The sequence below is a fragment of the Eublepharis macularius genome, chromosome 4 (genome assembly GCF_028583425.1).
Source record: "Eublepharis macularius isolate TG4126 chromosome 4, MPM_Emac_v1.0, whole genome shotgun sequence".
NCBI classification, from domain to species: domain Eukaryota; kingdom Metazoa; phylum Chordata; class Lepidosauria; order Squamata; family Eublepharidae; genus Eublepharis; species Eublepharis macularius.
The window spans coordinates 146,598,803-146,620,437 of NC_072793.1; the positions used below are offsets into that span (position 1 = coordinate 146,598,803).

Genomic DNA, 21,635 nt, shown 5'->3' on the forward strand with positions numbered 1-21,635 from the left:
TGGCTAGAGTTTCCCGAGGCCACCCAGCAGGAGTGTTACCTGATTAGTTTTAACCTGGCTGGCTGGCTAGTTTCTTACTTCTGTCACCCGGTCATTTTGTTTTCCTGACTCATCTACAACATTCATCAATAAACAAATTCTGTATTTGAAAAATATTATCTGTATTAACCCATACAAAGGAATCGGAGGTGTTCTTTTTCTAAGAACTGTGGCCGGCAGTAACCTGACCACCATCTGAGTATGTAGATTTACAAGATCGAAGTCTAGTTCTTTGCTGGCTTGTGAGTTCCGGAGCGGCCATTTTAATGAAACATTCCATTGATATTTATTATACCCCAAAAGCCATTCCAGACCTAAACAAGGCCTTACAGAATTGACTGTTAATGTTATGTTCCATAATCTTGGCAGTGCTACATCAGTTTTGTTCCACTGACTTCAGAGCAGCTATCCTGAATAACATCACCTGAAGATTTGGCCTGGTTGCTTGTAAATCTTACTCCTCATAATTAAGTAAACTTTTAACAGAGCTATCAAAGAATCCAGAAAGCATCACCTCAGCGTGTTCTACTAGCCAGGCTGTATAAGGATTTATCTTATTATTATTTCATTGTGAACATACTGAATATACTGCCAAGAGCCTGGAATATATATCCCTGACCATAAAAAAAAATCAGAACCCACCAGACTTAGAGGGCTAGTTGATGAAAAGGTCATGAGTGTAAATCACGTGTATCCTCTAGTTCTCTGGATTTGCCAGCCCGGCCCAGTCCAACTTGGCCCAGTCATAGACTGTCAGCTTATGAAGAATAAATAATACAAAAGAAAACGAGATTGGAAGGCCTTAAAACTTGGGGCAGCCCTAAAATGACGGCATTCATTGTGGGTTTGGTGAACCTGGACTAGGGTTCCTGCAGGTTTGCTGGACCCTGGTTTGCACATCACGCTGGCTTCTCTCTCTCTTCCACCCCAAGGAAAATCCCAGGGAAAAGGAACTGAACACTCGATCCTGAAAGGTACCAGAAAAGCCTTGCCCGTTGACTCAGGATCTGCTTACGTTTCCTTGCCTGCTGCAACACATTGGTTTCAGTGCTTCCTTGGCTTCTGCACAGATACTTCTGTCCATGGCATTGTAGCTGGGCCAGACCAATGGCTGTTTCCTGCTGTTTGAATTGGACAGCAAGCATCACCTCTTGCCTGTTTCTTACGCCTTTTTCTTCCCACAGGGAACAATTTTGGAAAACTTTGTATGGGTGCATTGTTTCTGCACTTCTATTTAAGGATATACATCAACAGACTGGTGCCTTTACTTGGACACCATTGTGTGCCTTTTCCAAACCCAGAACTCACTCTCAGGGCCTTTATTGCCATTATGAAAGACCTTGTATTGGATACCAAATCAGTCATACCTGGTACTCAATCTGTACGTGGCCCATAGCAATTCTGTAAGGATCATTGCTAGTCTAGCTGTGCAATCCTAAACAGAGTTACCCCCTTCTAAGTCTATTGAAGTCAGCAGGCTTAGAACAATGCAACTTTGCTTAAGACTGTACTGCAAATGGATTTCCAAGAGTGGCAGAGGAACTATGGCGTAAAGTTAGTGAGTGTAGGACTTCCTCCTGCATGACATGTCATTTTTCTTCCTTGAGGTATTTCTGATTTTGGTGCTGGAAGTGGTCTGTATGACAAGGGGAAGATGGGACAAGTGAATTTTGGAAACAGGTACTGTCCGAGGCTTCTGCCAGAATTCCTGGCTGGTCTGATTATGGAAAACTGTCCCAAGGATGACAGTAGAATCATCATGTAGTTGAGACCAGGCCTTTTTTTCAGCTGGAACGCGGTGGAACGGAGTTCCGGCACCTCTTGAAAATGGTCACATGGCTGGTGGCCCCACCCCCTGATCTCCAGACAGAGGGGAGTTTAGATTGCCCTCCACGCCGCTGGAGTGGAGCTGGAGGGCAATCTAAACTCCCCTCTACTGGAGATCAGGGGGCGGGGCTACCAGCCATGTGACCATTTTCACCTAGGGTGATTTAAACTTTAAAAACTCCCCCATTGTTCCAGCTGACCCAGTGATGTCATTGTGCAGTCCTGGGAGCGTGCATGCACTTTGTGCACGGGCACGTGGTACCAGAGGCTCTACCTCTCGCCAAGAGTTGCCCCCTGTGCTGGCAACCCACTGAGTTCCACCACCTCTTTTCCCAGAAAAAAAGCCCTGGTTGAGACTATCTTGATGGCATAGTGACTGTGGAGTATTGGTGGGAAAGTAATTGAAGTGGAACCTCCCATCTTGTATTTTAAGTACTTCTCTCAAGTGAGACAGTACTGATAAGAAGTTATTTTCACCCCTCTGGCTTTTCACAGCTTTGGGTCACTAGTTTTACCAAAGTCCTCATAAAACCTGAACAGCTAAGGCGAAAATGTGTTAGACCAGGGGTTGTTTATCTGAGAATTGCATCATTTGAACCTTCACCAGAATCTTGGGGACGGAGCCTCTTTCCAGTCATTACCTCACCAATGAACCCCTGCCAGAGAGAGACAACCAGCTCACAAGGCGTAACTCCTTTTGAGTCTCAGCCTGTGATCTGAGTCACACTTACAGCGCAATGCTAAGCAGAGTTATGCCAGTCCGGGTCCATTGATTTCAATGAGCTTGGACTGAAGTGACTCCTCTTAGGATCACAGTGAGAAACAGTGGTGTCCAAGTAAAGGCACCATTCTGCTGATGTATAGCCTTAAACAGAAGTACAGTTCTATCAAGATTAGAAACTTTGATAGAAATAACGAGAAACTGTGTCTTGGTTGGGCCAGAAAAACTGAGGGTTGCTCAGCACCCAATCTGATTGCAGTTTCGTGCAGATGGCATGGGTGCCCTTGGCACTGTCTGCAAGCCTTGCTTACCCAAGCAGCATAACTTTGATGCACGATGGCAATAACAGAGAAGTTTCATTTCTCTTTCTCTTCTCCCCACTCCCCAAACTTGGCAACAGAAAAGGGGGGCGGGGGAGGAGGAGGAGGGCCCGTGTTTATTGCTCTGCAAAGAACCGCCTGATTTCCATGTAAATACATCCCCGGCGCTGGCCCACGAACCATTTGTTGAACTGTCCAGATGCAGCGACTTTGACTTGCTGACATCACCGCTTCATTAGCATGCAGGAGAGGCGAGCGCCGCAACGGCGAAGATTGCGAGGCTGGCGAGCGAGCCAGGCGGCTGCCACGGGGCTGCCTGGAGCCGCCTAAACGCCTCCGGCTTGGCGCTCGCACGCAGCAGCCGGGCTGGCTCCAGGGGTCAGTCAGCCAAGCCCGCGCTGAGGCTCCCTTGGACTGCGGGAGAGGAGGGGAGGCGACGGCTCGCTAGGGAGGAGGAGGGCGGCGAAGAGAAGCCCTCCCCGGCTGGAATTCGCGGGGAGGCGAAGGCAGACCGGCCAGCGCGCTTTGCCCGCGGAGGGTTTCCGCCGCAGCTTTCGCCTGCCGAGCTGCCCGATGTTTGCCTGCGCGCGTGTGCGTCTGCGGGCTGGCTTGGACGCGAAGCCTGCCGCTGCTCATTTCGAGACATTCTTCCCCGCTAGCCTGTCACGGGGTCTGGCAGAAGGAAAACAAGATGCTTGACGGCGCTGCCGCGTCGCCTGGGCTTCTGCGAGCGAGCGCGCGCCGAACGAAAGTCAACTAAAAAGTAACGCGGGGGTGCGTGGTGGATACACACACTCACATTTTCGGAGAGGAAACCCAAACTTCCTCCAATCTGGACTTAGAATCAGTTGCCACAGGTAAGCGATGCTCCTTTTATGACCGCTCTCCCCTCGCCATACCGTTTTCATGACCAAGTATTGACGCTGCGAACTCTGAAGCGTGTTGGCGTGTCATAAGTTGGGATGGACTCATGGATAATTGTGTCGCCTGCTCTGAAACAGGTTTGCTTAGAAGGAGCCCTGTCGATTTCAGGGGAGGAGGAGTCCGTGTATATATGCCTAGGGCCAGGATTTGAGGCATCTCTGAAAAGACAGCGGACGGTGATATTTTTCAGAGGACGTTGTAAAGCGTGGAGTGTGCTGACATATACTAAGGGCAATATCCCCCCCCCCTTTGTAGTCTTCTCAGTGGGGCGCTGCTGTCGATGTGCTGCTCTTCGCTGAAATGGTTAATTGCTAGCTTGAGCTTTTAGAGATTCAGGCAGTCAAGGAGAAATGCTTCGAGTCGCTTGACCCCCTCTTTAAATAATTACCCTTCGAAATCAGCTGATTTTAAAAGAGCGGTGAGTGTTAATTTACTGCGCGGTCACTTGTGCCCCAGAGCGCTTGAAACCTTCAGGGTTTTCAAGCAAGCTGGAGATGACTCAGACTTAGAGCAGGAGATATTTTTAGTGTGATGGGGGATTGCTGCAGCCCTTAGAAGATGCTTCGAAGACTCTTGGCACATGGCAGTCCTGTCACACCTTTGTTTTCTTTAGAAAGTGCCCCTTGTTTCCTTCCCAAACCTAGGAGGAGCCTCAGGTATTCTGCTGTCATTCCTCTTTGTGCGTTTCTTGGAGGCTTACTTGAAGGGCAGCCCACTGAGGCCACATCAACATGACCTGTGGTCATGTTGAGATTTTAATCCAGTTGTTCTTTCTTTTGTATGTCGAGTGGCGGAGCTTTGCCAAGGACAGGCCAAACCTCTGTGGACCCCCAAGGATCAGCATGAGGCAGAATAAAGCAAGGCTGATGATTATTCCTATGGTTTGGTCTCTCTCCCTCACTTAAACCATCCTTCTCTTTAATCAGTTGTTATTTCCTCTGGCGCACGAGTGCTTTAAGGGGATGTTATCAGAAGCTCGTGCTGTTATTTGTAATGGTGATCTGAATAGGTGGCAAAGGCATATTACAGTTTTTCCACTGCAATGAGTTTGCAAATGTCATGAGATTTTTTTTTCTTTTGCTTGGTGCTTCTGCCTCCTCTGCTTGTAATGAGTTCGAAGCCTCCTTTATTGTGCTTCACAAAATGAATCATTGTCACTGGTTTCGGATACTTTGCTGGTGTCATTAGCTCGCACGCACACACTCACACATACAGACACACACCCACACTGCCATTTCTTCTTCTGATGGGTTTCACAGATGGAGAGGTCCATCCTGTCTCAAGGGATGCTGAACTTTGACGTAATTACCGTATGTAAAAGAGCTGAAAGCTTTCTAATACCCCCAAGCATGTTTAGCCCATTGCTCACACTTTTTAACTTAATAAAGGGAAGGCTCAGACGTGTGGACTTCAAGACTCTATTTCTGCTGGGAGGGGGGTTGAATAAAGAAAACCACAAAGGGAAGTTGCAAAACAATTTCCAAACGGAATTGCCAAAGCAAACATTCCCAATGAAACAGATAAGATGTTAAAACAGGTTTGAGGAGTAATGCTACAGCAATAGAGAGGGAGGTTTGGAAGGAGAGAAAGTCCTGGGTTACTACAGCTCAGAACTGTAGTAGCCTTTTGCTTCCACTGAAGAGCTTTTTATGAAATATCCAGTGCTGATTCTAATAATCTTGCCTTCTTCTGACTCCCTTGTGTCAGTGTAGGTGAAAACATAAGTGACAGATTGTGCGCATTGCTATGCATACTCCAAGTTTGCTGCTGTTTATGCCAGTGCGGTAGGGAATACACATTTCCATCCTCAGGCTCTGTGACAATGGTGTTGCCTGGTACAGAATATAACTTTCATTCTGTGGAGGTCTGTAGCAAGAGTATATTTTCAGAGGTTTGCACTGCACCATGGGTTATCATCTGTGCTTTTTACCTGATGCCATACCATTGCACTGTCATCTTAAAAATATTGCATATGAGGCTGCATAGTACTTTCTATCCTGCCGCTGAGTAAATGGACTACTCACTTTAAAAGCATGGTACAGACTGATGCAAGCCCCACTTTTTATTTAGGCAGCCAATAAAGGACTTCATTGAGATGGGACGACTGCATGCTGTCTTGCCGAGCTGGAGAGCAACTGAATGGCATCATTAAAAACTGCACAAGATAACCCACAGTGCAACACAAGCCTTTGAAAGCACACTCTTGCTCTACAAACTGCTATGGAATTAAAAATCACAGGGTGTATTTTGAGATCTGTCATTCTTTAAGCTCACATCCCTACTCCCCTCCAGAAAAAAGTGTACTTGAAATGCTGGTGTCTGCTGAATGCATACAATGAAGTGGTTTGAGCTGCCATTAGGTATCTGACAGTTCCTGCAAAGTTTGCAGGCTGCTCGGGCTCCTGTGGTTTCAGCCCTACCGTATGGGAACCCTCAACAGCGCTTCCAAATCCAGGCAGGCAAAGGTCCTGAGGCAAGCGTGCCAAAATCATGAGAACAGTTTTTGAAATCAGGAGATGCATAAGGAGCTCTGAGACCTTTTAAAGGTTCTTTTTTATTTGTGCTTTGGGTTTGGGGACTTAACAATACCGTATTGTTTGCAAGCTATTAGGGGTTGCTTCAGTTTGTGTTAAAGAGCTGTGCACATGACTTCAGGGACTGGAGATTTGGAGGAAGGGGGAAAAAAACCAAATTCACAGATGGGGATGCAAAGGTTAGGCTTTTTTAAAATCCTTCCCTACGTTTTGAAAGCAGGACTGCCACCACCTATAAAAGGGCCTGCCTTTCTGACATGTTAACAGTAGCAAAAAATGGGCGGGGTAGGGAAGAATATCTCACTTTCCAAATGATGCTACCATAGCTGCAGTGGCATGAGCTTTGGCTTGCAGCTGACGCCAGCAGATCGGCTTGGCTTGCCCATTTGGGCAAAGACAAATCAGCAGACATTCATTCCTGTTGCCAGTTGCAGTATTATTAGATTCACAACAGAGTATGTTTAAACTGACTTTTGAAAGGCAATGAAAGGCGTTTCTCATACATAGTTGGAACCGATTCTGCTGAGCCCATCAAAATCCCTCTATCTCTTGGCTGAAGCTCCAACACAGAGGATATGAGTTAGAAACATTTTTAGCCATCATCACTACCACCACCACCACCATCATCATCAGTGATGATGATGATGATATAGAAGCTTTCAGTATTTAAAGTTTATAGCTGTCAGTGCCCTCAAAGTAATAGGGGATTAAATTCAGTAAATCATGATGGCAGTGGAAGAGATTACCTATCCTGATAATTTTCATTCCCAGTGTCTAAAAAACACAATTCAGCCCTTGAAATTATTAGCTTGTCTTAGAGTCTTGAGGCATACAGCAATAACAGAAATAGATATGTAAAAATTGACAGAAATATGGGAAGCCTTCCCTGCCCTACTCCAAATCCATTAAAGTTCAGTGGGATTAGAATGGTGTAGTTCTGTTTAGGGTAGAGTTGCTAGCCCCCTGTTGCCAGCAGGGAATCCCTGCCCCTGCTTCAGTGGTGGGGAAATTTTTTTAAAGGCCCTCAGGCCAACAGTGTGATATCATTTGGAGGGAAAACCTAGAACCTATATCATGCCTTTCTAGGAATCACCAAAAACTCTATGATAAACTCATAGATTCCTAGAGAGGTTTGGTGTCACTTCTGGTTTCCCCCCCAGAAATGACATCACACTATTGCCGACAGCTGCCCCTCCATGCCCCCCATCTCCTGCTGGTTGCCAGGCAACCCCAGTTTAGGACTGCACTGAGTATGACCTAGTGGGGATAGATGGTTAGTCATGCACTGTGGACAATCATATTACAATCTCGCTCAGCCTTGAAATTCACTGGGTCATTTTGGACTATTGGCTGTCTCTCACCATAATCTACCTCACAGGGTTATTGTGAAGCAAAAAAGAAAAAAATAATGGACAACATCCTGAACTCTTTGGAGAAAAGACAGGATACAGATGGCATAAATAAATAAATCCAACGTTTCTAAGTGGAGCTTGGATAAAAGATAAATTCAGAAGCCATGAGATTTTAAACACAATAAACAATTATATCAGTTACCATGTGCTTAACAATCTTTTGTATTTTCAGGTTTAATGTTGCCTGAAACCAAAGGCATGTGTCATCTGCAAACTACCTATGTGGAAGTTGGTTTGGTGAATTGGTGAATGAGATTTTATGCATAGGCCTTAGTTCCTTAGCCAGCAGGGTGAGGGTGAGCTGTCCTTTTATATCTCCTCTCTGCAAAACACCCCCCCCCCACCACCATGTTGGCTAGGCTATTACCCTACTCTGTTTTTTCCCCCAATCTGCGAAACACTGCTAAATGGATGCCCTAATGCCATGTTGACATTGGGCAGCTTTGTATGTTATATGGAAGCACCAAAAGTAGATTCATGAGCTGCGTCACCTCATTCTGCCCTTCCAGGGTAACAAGCAAAGGGGAAAGTCATGCATCTACTGAACGGAGAGGTGTGTCCCAAGAAACAGAGGAAAAGGAAATGCAGCTCTTGCTTCCTGGTTTGGTACTTCTGTAGAGCAGTCCATTTTATAACAGAACCTTGAGAGGTGTGTGTGTTGGGGGATGGGACAAGGCACATTTTCTCACAGCCTTCAAGCCCTGGAGAGTCATTAAGCCAAGACAGATGGAGAAAGAAGCTCTTGGTGGGTCGCAGCCAAGCTGTAAATTTCTACCTTCTCAGCCCTTCTATGGGGAGTTCCATACTGCCAGCAGATGAAATGCAGCTACGCTTGGGGGTTGTTGAAATACATTCCATGCTGTATGGGTCTTCCAAAAGGGATAAAGTTCAAGAGAATTGTCTCACAACAAGGGAGCTGGCTCACCATCCAAGACATCTCATTATAGAGAAAGACTGCGCTTTTTACAGATGCTCAAACTTGCTTCAAGAATTCATTTCCTATTATTTATTTGGTTCATTTCTTTGCCCCCCTCTCCACAACAGTTCTGCCTGAGGTAACCAGGGGTGATCTTAATGATTCTGTGGCCTGGGGGGGGGGAAGTCCATGACGGGCCCCAGAATCCCAACCACTCCACCTCTGCCCTCCCTCAGGGTCCAAGCAAAAGATAGCCCTCACTTCATGTGAGCCACTGGTAGCCAGGTGCCTGAGCCCCAGATGAGCTAGCTACATGCAAGTGGAAACAGAAGCCCTCTCTCCTTCAGGGGGTGGGAAGGGCTGTGGGCAGTTGAGCCCCAGGGCAGCTGCTCATTACTCATTGGCTAAGACTGCCCCGGAGGTAAATCACAAAAATGCTAAAACAAAATATAATCCCAAAACAATGGCTCTACAGTTAAAATAGCTAAATAGCAATAACATAAAAACCACCCAGTCCAACACAAAAAAAAAGAAAATGACCAAACCCAGCATTAAAACAATCATAACTCATCAGCAGAGAAAAGCAAAGCCAATGTAAAACTTAAAAACAGGCCGGAGAACAGACATCAATATATTCAAAGCAGCTGTACAATAAAATAATGAAAAAGAGGGTCAGGAAAAAGAACTTGGATTCTTAAGAGTGCCTTAACTAAAAGCCAAACAATCAGGCACCAGGAAAAATATCCAGAAGGAAAGCATTCTGTAGACAGGGTGCCACCACTGAAAAGAATCAGCACTTTGAATTTTGTTTGGAAACAAATAGGCAAATGGTGCAGATCTTTCAGCCCTGGGGTGATATGATCCCTATGCCCAAACTGTGGCAGTAGCCGGACTGAAGCATTTTGTATTAATTGAAACTTTTGAACAGTCTCCAAAGGTAGTCCCGTATAATCAGAGCATGAATTACCATTCAACTCTCACTTGCTGAGAAGCTGCAGCTAGTACACCATTCAAAACAGGCCTAAGGCACTACATGTCATGGAGGAAACCTGAGTTTCCACCAATAGGCTGATCTTACAAATTTGCTCTGTCAGGGGGAGTGCAAGCCACTCCCATACAGATTGACCCCTTACTCCCTGATGGGTTTTGTCACTGACCAACAACACCTTAGTCTCGTCCATCCATCAGCAAAGTAGCTCAAAGGGGCCGACATCATTCTTCCTCCCTCATGTTAACCTCACAACAACCCAGTGAGAAGTTAAGCTGAGAGAGAGTGACTGGCCCAAGGTTACCCATTGAGCTATTCATGGGAGAGTGGGGATTTGAACCCTGTTCTCTCAGAACCAAGCTACAAGTGACGCCTGACACAGGTTGGACACTTGTCAGCTTCCCTCAAGTTTTGATGGGAAATGTAGGCATCCTGGTCTTGCAGCTGTAATGGAGAGCCAAGCTGTAAAACCAGGACCACCTACATTTCCTATCAAAACTTGAGGTAAACTGACAAGTGTCCAACCTGTGTAAGGCATCACTTGTAGCTTGGCTCTCAGATGCCACCCTGACTCTCTAACCACTGTTCAACACTACCTCACTTAACTCAGCTTCCATTTCTCTTGCAGATCCAATCGAATTCTTATAGGAAAGTGGTTAATATTGTAAACATACCTTCCCAAGCTCTTGTTGTTGAACTGATTCACTGTGTTGCCTTATTGCTTGATTTGTTGGAATGCCAATATGTATTTGAACGACCTATGCTTTTGTATGTTGCTGATTAAGGCTCTGTACACAGCTGTCATGGGGAAAGGTATGGAAAGATTTTTGTGCCTGCACGACCTATAACACAGTGCAGTGGTACAAAATGACCTTGCTTCCCATAGTTCTAAGCGAAATATTCTCTCTGGGGTCTTATCTGATGTAGCTGAATCAATGTGTGAAACTGTAACAACCCTGTGGGTTCAGGGAGATGAACTTGAAGGTGCAGTTATACAAAGAAACAATCCCTTAATAAGTTTGGAACTTGATTGCATGGTAGATGTCAGGCTCCCAAGGGAATCTGCAAAAGTCAATTTGCTTTCCACCCTTCTGACATGAATAGTAACGGGCTGCTATTGCAACCCAATCATTTGTCAGAATTCAAAATACTAAGATCAGGCTAAACCGTCCACATGGCAGTTGTTTTGGGAGTTCTTGGCACTGTATTTCACTGGGCAGACTGCCACATCCCACAGACTTCCTGGCAGCTGAGCAGTACCCATTGCTGACGCCTCAGACCCTTTCATTCATGCGGGTCTCCAAAGGAATGACTTTGTTTGTACTATTTTGTGACCACAGTGTAGCATCTGGCATCAACCTGGCAATGATAATCCTTTTAAGTAAACACATATTTATTTGAGTCAAATTCACCTGGTAGGTCTCGCCTATGAATCTCTCAGTGTCTTTTGTGTGGGTAGTTGCCCAGTTACAACTTCATATGTAACTGTCTTGTTTCTTTGCAATTTTGGAGGCCTTCCTGGACATAGCCACTTTCCCCCAAGGAAAAACTCAACTGTACAACCTGGTTAATGAGAGTTTTATGAACCATCACAAGCTGTGTAAGCCAACTACGACTGGTGGTACCAGATGTGGTTTCCTCCTCTGATCCAGGATTGGTTCATATAAAGCTGTTTGAGTTGATCTTGTTATTTTTGAAGCTTAAAACCTCCCACTTTTGGAAGGATGAGCCCTAAAGATGACGCAAAAAAAAATTAGGACTGAACTTCATCCATCTCTGAATCAAATGCAACTACCCTTCTTGCCTATCAACAAAACCCGGCAAGAGTTACACGAGACTCCTAGTATGCTTATTCTTTCTTTATATTAGTGAACTGAAAGACATGGAAAATCAGAAGAGTCATTAACAGAACAGGCAACCATAAATTCTCTTCTGATATAAACTATCTTGATTACTTGTTTATCAGTTTTCAAAGCAGCTTACAACCGATCAAAATAAAACTCTGACAACTACCATCAGACTCCACTATCTTTTTTAAAAAAAGATGAAACCTTTTAAAAAACAGACAAGAGGATGCCCGATCTGAATCCCACTCCAATATCCCTAGGGTGGAAGTTCCACAGGAAGGCTGCTAAAATGGAGAAGGTTGGGATCAAACTGCCATCGTACTGCAAACCAGGGAGCACAAAGCAGTCTCCTATAAAGATTTAATTCTTGAAAGAAACATGCAAAAAGAGGAGTACCTGCAGAGGGTAGGGTTGCCAGCCTTCAAGTGGTAGCTGGAGATCTCCTGAAATTACAATTGATCTCCAGGCCACAGAGATCAGTTCCCCTGGAGAAAATGGCTGCTTTGGAGGGTGGACTCTATGGAATGAAACCCTAGTGAGGTCCCTCTCCTGCCCAACCCTGCCCTCTCCTGGCTCCACCCCCCAAATCTCCAGGAATTTCCCAACCTGGAGCTGGCAACCCTAGCAGAGAGCCATATAAGTCAGAATGGTAAATGCTAGAACTTCTAAAGCAGCAGGAATGAAAATTGTTTAATATTCTTCAGGTCTGTGCGTTGCCTTCAACATTAACAGGCAGGACGTAAGCAATATGTATTGGCATGCCCTGAACCTCAGAGCAGAATGTGCATAAGTGACATGGGAGCAATCATGCCATACTCCTTTTTCCCCAGGACAGTAGGGAATGGAAGCAGGCTGGGGAGGGGGGGAATGTCCTTGAAGCCAAAAGGTCAGCAGGAACATGGCATATCAATAAGCAATGCTCCCAACCCTTGAAAGAGGCTTTTGGTGCCAACGAGAATGGAAGATAGTAACACTGCTTTATGAGGTCTTCATGGTGTTTCTGGGACCCTCCTGCCCCATTTCACACCCATGGGAGCTTAGGAGACATCACAGATTGTAAATATCTGTGAGCATTTAGGTCTGCTGTAGCATAGTGGAGTTCATCCATAGAAATCTATAAGCAAAAGAATCTGTAAAAAAGAAGTGTGCTTCCTTATACGATGTCAGTGTTCTGATATGAAGCAAAAGGTGTCTTTATAGGTCATAGGCCCTGGAAAATATGAAATGATCAAAGGATTGTTGTTAATCTCTTTAAAATGATAAGCGTTTTTAAAAAGAGAAATGGTATCAGTGACTCTAGATAGTGAGGCTCTCTTTGTTAATCTCTTTTTTGTTAACTTGGTTCAGGCTTTGATGAATCCCTTGTTCATGCAAGCAATCCTATAGACAGTCAAGGCTATTGAAAGTAAACAGAATATTTGGTGGCCTTTGTGTAGTTAACGATTTAAGCCCTTGGCCCATCTTCAGTTTTCATAGCAGCATATTTTCATTGGTTTGGGCTTTGCTTGTGCTGTAATTTGGGATCCAGTATATCGTGATCTTTCCACTTCATCAGGTGTTTTTTTTGTAATTGGTAACCTCTGATTATGATCAAACACATAGCAGTATATCATCACCATGACCAGAATAGGTTGTGGAGAAATTGGTTATGCCCACCAGTTGTGTCAGATAGGATATGATTTCTCATTCATTGAAGAAACCATGGGATTTGGAGAAAGCAGGTTCGATAACCCTCCTAGGCAATTTTTCTCCATGTGTACAAAGAAAGAAAGCAGTCCAGATTTACGGCATTATTTATGAGATGGACTCTGCTGGAAGGTGCGTTTGCAAACAGAATGGAAAATGTTGCCAGTGAGAGTTAAAGGATTGCATCCCAATGTATGCAAATCTTGTTTATTAAAGCTTGCTTGGCGCTGTCATCTAGGTCCCCTGCCCTTCTTTGTGCTGTGCATCAGCATTTCAGGAAACGTGCTCCCTCGTACCGGGAGATGGAAAATTCTATTTGCTCGGCCCTGCAATCTAAGCCTAATACTGTTTCTGTCTGATGCAATTTTATCAAATTCACTCCCACAGAGGTAATGGAGAAAAGATAAGCTGTGCTATGAACCGTCTTCATGGCTCCTTTTACAGACTGAGAGCTGCTAACGCACTGATTGCCTTGAGAATAAACCCTTGCCTCTGTTTTGTTGTACAGCCATTATATAGAACATCAGCTTCACCTAGGCTGGGGACATTTTTTTTTTTTTGTAAAATTTTTATTGGGTTAGAACATTAATATTTTTACATTACATTGCATTCAATTATCCCCTAATTTTTCGTTTCTAACCCCCTCCCTTTCCCCCCCTTTTGTTGACTTCCAACAGCTTTCCCACCCTCTGTCCCTTTTCCCTTACTTCTATTAATTTCCTCTATCTAAAACAAATATATATTCTCCATTATATTAAGCAGTACATCTTTAACTCTTTTACTTACTAAACATCCAAACTATACTTCTTTAGATAAACAATTTATCCCATTTTCCAGTTTTGAATATTTCTGTATGTCATAAACCATAAAAATTTCCCACATTTAAATCAAACAATTTGATTTGTTCTCTCTATATTAATCATTTCTTCTTTTTATAGTATTTCTATATAACTCATCACATAGTCAGTCATTTTAACTCTTCTATACATTCAGTTTGGTGCATATAAGTCTTATCAAGTAAAAAAAATATATTGTTAATTACTCAATCCTCATGTTTAAACCGTTAATTATTCTCTATCAATATTCTATCAATTAACCTTTACATATCTATATATATCTCAATCAATTAATTAATCTAACTGCTTATAAATTCACATTTCTCTTCCTCCCCCGGTAAAGTCACCCCTCTCTTTTATACTTTTATTGTACTTCAGTAGTTCTCAAACTGCCACAGTTTTCCTCCCACCTCCCACTTCTTCTCCAGATATTGTTTCAGCTTCTCCCAGTCTGTGTTAAACTGCCCTGAGTCCAGATCTCTCAGTTTTCTTGTCATCTTGTCCATTTCAGCCATATACAGCAATTTGTAGATCCAATCTTCAATAGTTGGCACTTCTTGTACTTTCCATTTCTGCGCATACAAAAGTCTAGCTGCTGCAGTCATATAAAATATCAACGTCCTATGGTGGGCTGGGATTCCCTCCATTCCCAAGTTTAGCAGCAGGAGTTCTGGGTTCTTATTTATTTGAAACTGTAAAATTTCACTCATTTCTCTTATTATTTCCCCCCAGAACTGCCTAGCTACCTCACACGACCACCACATATGATAGAGGGAGCCCTCATGCTTTCTACATTTCCAGCATTTATTAGAAGTGTTCAAGTTTCCTAGCGCAATCTTCTTTGGTGTCATGTACCAACGATAGATCATTTTGAAAATGTTCTCTTTAATATTAATACATGTCGTTGTCTTCATTGTAGTTTTCCACAAGTATTCCCATGCCTCCATTGTTATTTCTTTATTAAAATTTATAGCCCATTTCACCATTTGTGTTTTAACTGTCTCATCCTCGGTATACCATTTCAACAGTACTTGGTATACCTTGGATATTCTTTTCTTGTCCTCTTTAAAAAGGGTCTGCTCTAGTTCCGAATTCTCTGTTCGTATACCTCCCTTTACAGAGTCCGAGTTATACAAATCTCTGATCTGTCTATACTGGAACCAATCGTAGTTCGGTGATAGTTCCTCTTGCGTCTTTATTCTAAGTTTAGACACTTCAGTTTTAGTTATTTCTTTGTACGTTAAACATTGTTGTTCATTATCAACAGCTCTCGGATCTATCACCTCGTATGGAACCACCCACAAAGGGGTTCCTTCTTGTAGGTAAATTCTGTACTTCTTCCAGATTGTATATAAACTTCTCCTTACAAAATGATGCAGGAACATCGAGTTGACCTTTACTTTGTCATGCCATAGGTATGCGTGCCATCCAAAAATTTTTTTATATCCCTCTAGGGCTAATAGTTTCTTATTCTTTAATGTCATCCACTCTTTTAACCAAACTAGGCAGATTGCATCATGGTAAAGTCTCAGGTTGGGCAGTTGCATTCCGCCTCTTTCCTTTGCATCTTGTAGAACTTTTACTTTCACTCGAGGCTTCTTGCCTGCCCAAACAAAATCTGATATTTTCCTCTGCCATTTTTCAAATTGTTTAGAGTCTCTGATGATTGGTATTGTCTGTAGCAAAAACATTACTCTTGGTAACACATTCATCTTAACTGCTGCAATCCTGCCCAACCATGACAAATTCAGTCTATTCCATTTGATCAAGTCTCTCTCTATCTGAGCTAGGCTGGGGACATTGACTGCAGGTAAAAGGTACCTGCATAGCCACAAGATGGCAGTCTGCTGCCCCACACCTGTCCTTTTGTATTTAGAATTTGTTTTTCCATAACTAGTTTTCCAGCATGGTACCTCTTAAGAGGCTCCAAGTCTGTTTCCACAATTACGCATGTTTGATCACCTTCTGTGGATTAGTTCTAATCAGGAATGTCCCAAATGTTTATCCATTTCAATACTCTGACAGAGAGTAGTTTGTTCAGGGGAGAGGGTAGAAAGAGTCCCCCGAATTCCTTTGCATGGTGTGAATGTTCTCCTTTATTTGTTCTTGTTTGCTTCCATTATTTCTCCAGTTTACTGCTGCTTCAGCACTTTGTTTTTCAATTCTTCTCACCACTGGATCATCTTCTAGTCATGTGAGCAACCCCTACCAATCACAGGTCATGCAGGATGATGTCTCAACACAGTGAACCAATTAGATTTGGTTATGTATTGATAGATACTGCAGAAGGCAAATGCAACCTGTTGAGAGTAACATCAGTGCATCCAGAGTGGGCAAACATTTTTGCCCTGTTTTTTTTTTTTTGGTTTGTTTTGTTTTAAAAACCAAGCTCTGAAAAATAAGTCAAATGTGTCTTACAACTTTCTCCAAAATGTTCGCAACCGCTCTCTCCTTCAGCTACAGTTCCCTTAAGAAACTTTACCCAATCTTTACCTGTATCTGACAAAGAGAACCGTGGTTCTCGAAAGCTTATGATAAAATAAAGTTGGGTAGTCTTAAAGGTGCTACTGGACTCTTTTACTATTTTACCCAATCTTTGGATATACACAGAGTCATTAAGCCAATCCAAGCCTGGGGATGGGGGTGGGATCTCACTCACTCACTCACTCACTCACTCACTCACTCACTCTCTCTCTCTCTCTCTCTCTCTCTCTCTCTCTCTCTCTCTCTCTCTCTCTCTCTCTCTCTCTCACACACACACACACACACACACACACACGGTTTTATCTACTCTGACTTGCAGTGGCTCTCCAAGGTGTCAGGCAGAGGTCTTTCACATCATCGAATGCCTGGTCCTTTTAACTGGAGAGCCTATGGATTGAACATGGGACCTTCTGCGCCCAAAGAAGAGGTTCTTACACTAAGCCATAGCCCCTCCCCAAGATCTTCTTGCAGCACATGCCCACACATGGTATGATGTATAGTCCAGCCAGAACTGTACCATGTGTCATCTGCCTGATTCTGCAGTTCAGCTCTTTATCAATTGTGATTGAAGAACTAGACATGACTGTGACATTTTGTTTTTCGAGGAAGCTTCTGTGTAACATATGTTGTTAAATAATTGTAGTAAGAATGCTTATCATACCAGAGTAACTCATTACTTAAGAATTAAAAGGTATAGTTTGGACTGAGGACTAACAATGACTGGTGGCACTTTAGTAGAAGTCAGCTAAATGTTAAATCAAGAGACAACTGCAGCATGCCCTTTGGCATACTGGGTGTGCCCCTGCCTGCAGAGGTAAGGCCTGTGTGGCAACCAGAGACACAGTCTTTTCAGTGGTGGCACCTCACTTTTAGAATGTCATTTAACTAGAGGCTTTTCTGGTGTATGTCTTACTGCCCTTTAGTTAGGGAGGCCAGGTATCCTGCCTACCTGACACCATTCTACATTGCCCTCTGTGATTCCACAGGCTGGCAGGACAAAAAATTGCCCCCAAAGTGATATCATTTCCAGCAAAAATCCAGAAATGATGTCACATCACCAACATGATGCTGATGAGATGCTCTAGGATTCAAACAAAATTCTATGGTAAAACCACAGTTTTGTCCAGATTCTATGAGGGAGCCTTGGTCCCTCATAGCTACAGGATCACCTCTCTCCCTATGCCCCACCAAGGCAGCTTCACTCATCTGAACAGGACCTTCTGCAGGTGCCACCCTGCAAATGGGTAACAGTTACCCAGGTGTATATTCTCTGTGGTGGCCCCCACCTTATGGAATGGCCTGCCTGAAGAGGTCAAGAAGGCTTCCACTCTCCTGGCTTTCCACAGACTGTGCAAAAGCGAATTGCTATGTCCTGTGCTCTGCAAGCAGACTGGGTCTACGCTCCTCTGAAATAAAGCCCCAGGCTTAGCTGGCTGTACTTGGAAGCATAGGCTGGAGCTTGGGACACAGGACTTGTGCCTAGTGAACTAGTTGATCCAGAAATGTAGCCTTCTCAAGCCTCAGCCTAAATAGCCTGAGACTTAATTTCACTCAGCTGCACTTGGTGACAGAGGTTGAGGCTCCTGAAACTATACTATGTTTTGGTTAGGATCCTTCAAAGAGGTATTACTCTCCTGTTGACCTTTAGGCCAAAACATCTCGGTTTACCCAGACTTTTAACTGAGGGGTTGTATCTTTGTTAGCTGCTTTTATGGTCTGTTTCTGTTAGAGTTGCTAACTTTGGATTGGGAAATTCCTGGAGATTTGGGAGCAGAGCATGAAGAGAGCAGAGTTTAGGGAGGGGTGGAAGCTCAGCAGGGATGTGATAGAGTTCACCCTCTGGAGCAGCCGTTTTCTCCAGGGGAACTGTAGTCTAGAGATCAGTTTTAATTCCAGGAAACCTTCAGGCTCCACCTGGAGGCTAGCAATCTTATATTATACAGATTACAATTTTAGGCTGCTGAATGTTGTTTCAGGCTGGTTTTATGACCCCAGCTTATTTTATTATTGGTATTTCTTACATTGTTTTTGTTCTTTTTTTGTGTTGTTGTCACTTTGTGAGCTGCCTCAAGCAGACCTCTGAAGAGGCAGCATATATATATATTTACCGAATAAACAAACACCTGCATGCATACATCTGAGTAATAACAATACTAGTGTGCTTATATAAACCCTTCTGGACAGATCAGTGACACACTCAGAACCATTAACAAAGTCAGTGTTATTATTTGCCCCACAATACAGCTGAGGAGCTGGAGCTGCAGAGGCAGCTCCATGGCAGTAGTGGGAGTCAAACTAGCAGAGTCCCAACTCATATTCCAGCCACTTAACCACTGTGCTACAGCAGCTCTCTGCTATAGTAAATGGCATATAGCTTGGGGAAGTGCTGCAGAAATATAATGTGAACATAAGAAGGGGTGACCCACCCACCCACAAGCTTGGGAGCAAACTATATTTTCTAGGAGCCGACAAGAAAGGAGCAAGGAGACCTGAATGTGTCAGCAAGTGAAGGACTCAATCATACAAATACATCCTGACACTCTTCTCCTCGTACCTTACACACATGCATGAGATGCCAGAGTCCACTTGGAAATCAGGGAGTCTGGCTTGGGAGCTCTTTCTCCAATACATAGCTGCTGGCTGGGTTTCCTTGGCTGCACAGAAAGACATCCTGCACATGCCCACAGCCAGTCTTCCTACTGCTGTTTCTTTGAGTCCTTGAGCCCCAGCATAAGAGAGGTTCTGGAGCTAGGCCCTGAGAACACGTGCCTCAAATTAAGCCAGGCTTTGAGGAAATTCTTGGGCGGGGGGGGAGGATGTATCTAAAAAGAGAAAAAGATTATAGGGAGTATAGAAAAGTAAAAAGAGAGAGAGAGAGAACACAGGGCCCTGGGTTTGCTAAACTCTAACAAATCATGTGGCTGTATTAAAATTAACAACAAATGCTGGTAGACTCACATGAATGGGGACGTGTGTGTGGACCATAAAACAAAAAAAATTGCTTATAAGTACACAAAATTGCTCTTCTGAGGTGCTCTCTATGACATTGGTTTATTATTGGACAAATCACAGACTGCCTTCACCCAGTGGGTAAGGATGTAAAATCTACACTTACCTTTTCCTGCTGGAATGCCAAGCCAGCAGAAATAAAGAATATTGCGTGGCCTTGGGAGCAAAGCCTCTTCCAATCAGCCGTTCTTTATGATTGTGTTGGAATTTGAACCTGGATCTTTCTGGTCTTAAAGCATATTTTCTTCAAAATAAGAACCTTGATTTCATTGGGATTTATTGCCAGCAAGTAGGTGTGCTAACAGCTTTTTAGCAGAATGCTCTGCCGCTGCATCCAACTCTGAAATCAGTGTTTGGAAGATTCATTTTGAAACAACATTGACAGAAAGTTAAAAAGCTAAATTAGATTAAATTTAAATCCAATTGATGAAAAGGGAAGGGGGAGGAAGAGCTGCAGCTGGGGAAGTTGGTTCTGTTGACAAGCCAAGAGGAGGCTGCAGTGTAAAAATTTGGCACGGCCAAAGAAGTGATTCATTGTCACTTAACAGTTTTGCTTCAGGAAACTCATCATTTTCGCCCACCAGGGGGAAGTTTAATTAGCACACAGTGGCTCCCCAGTTATAAGAAGTTTGAAAAAGTGTCCTTTGTGTCCTCCTCTAAATCTTTTCTTCAGAGCTTCTTTGCACTTTTTCTTTTCTAAGTTCTTTCCAATGGTGCTGTTGTCTTCTGCTTTGCCAGTCAGATATTTTACATAAGGTCTTGAAATCAAACCCGGTTTTCTCATTACTTTTTTTTAAACACAGCACAGGGCCTCAGATTTACGAACGCCTCAGAAAAGGAAGGCTATTCCTTACTGTGAATCGTAGAAACTTGGAGTTGGAAGGAACCTAGTGGGTCATCTAGTCCAACTTTCTGTTGCCCTCAGACAGGATATCTAAATCACTCCTGATGCCTGTCTTCCCAGCCTTTCCTTTCAGAGTCCCTCAGGAAGAGATTTCACAACTTGCTCAAGCTATTTGTTCCATTGCTCGTCTGTTTTTATAGTTAGTGAGTGTTTATAATATTCTGTAACCTAAAATCTCCTCTTCGGTTTTTGAAATCTGTTGCCTGTTGACCCAGGGGCCTGTTTGTGTGATATTTGATGCTCAGGATTGTTCCCGAGTGATGATCAAAATCAGATATTGGGCTTGTGTGTTCATCTTGATTCTCGTTCCATGCTCCTTGACTTTGTGAGATAGAGTTCAGTTTGTTTTGTCTAGTGAACTTGGGATGGGGGATACTTATGCTGACAGTTTTCAGATAGACTGTTCAAGAGAAAGAGAAAAATATTCCCTACAACCACTGAGCAGAGGGGCCTGTGTTGGAAGATGTTTCTCCGATGGAATTATGCTTGGGATGGGTCTAAGAACTGTACAGTCTGGGTTGTAGCTAGGGTTGTCAGGTCCCTGGAGGGTGAAATTGGGGGTGTGGGGGGTCACATGGGGGGCAATTAACTCTCACACACATGTGCTACAGATTGCCTCGCATCGTGCCAGGAATGACTATCATTCCTGGTGCAACATGGAAGTAATAGGTTGGGTCAGGGGCCAATTGAGTAAAATTAGCCCCAAACAGTACTCAGTTGGCACCGCCACGCAACCTATTACTTCTGGGTCGCACTCGGAATGATCTCATTCCTGGTGTGATGTGAGGGTACTCTGGACCATGAGGGAGTGTGCTTTGTTCCCACCACAGTGTTCCCACACCTTCTCCCCCTGCCAGCCAAATGAAAGGTGGCAGGAGGTGAATGCTGGGGGCGGAGTATCCCTCGCCTCCACTGGGGAACTGGCAAGCATGGTTGTACCCAGCAGATAGAAAGGGGGAAATTTGCATGGATTCCCCACTCCCGTTGCTTGCTGTGCTGATTTTCTAGTTATTAGGGTTCCAAAAAAAGGGATGTAAATAATCAAACCAGGGGTCCTCAACCTTTTTGAGCTTGTGGGCATCTTTGGAATTATGACCTAGCATGGTGAGCTTAGCCACAAAATGGCTGCCTTGTGAGGTGGCTTAACCATAAAATGGCTGCCACAGCTTACCTTCAGTCACACAACGA

The 21,635-nt window shown here is 43.9% G+C and overlaps 1 protein-coding gene across 1 annotated transcript in view; it reads left to right on the forward strand.

Annotated features, from left to right (window-relative positions):
• The first annotated feature begins 3,644 nt into the window (after nt 1-3,644).
• The window catches only part of PRICKLE2 (prickle planar cell polarity protein 2), a 121,760-nt gene continuing 103,769 nt past the window's right edge, over nt 3,645-21,635 (forward strand). The window contains exon 1 of the mRNA XM_054976973.1: nt 3,645-3,764. The gene's annotated coding sequence lies outside the window, so the exon portion shown is untranslated. The remainder of the gene's footprint in view (nt 3,765-21,635) is intronic.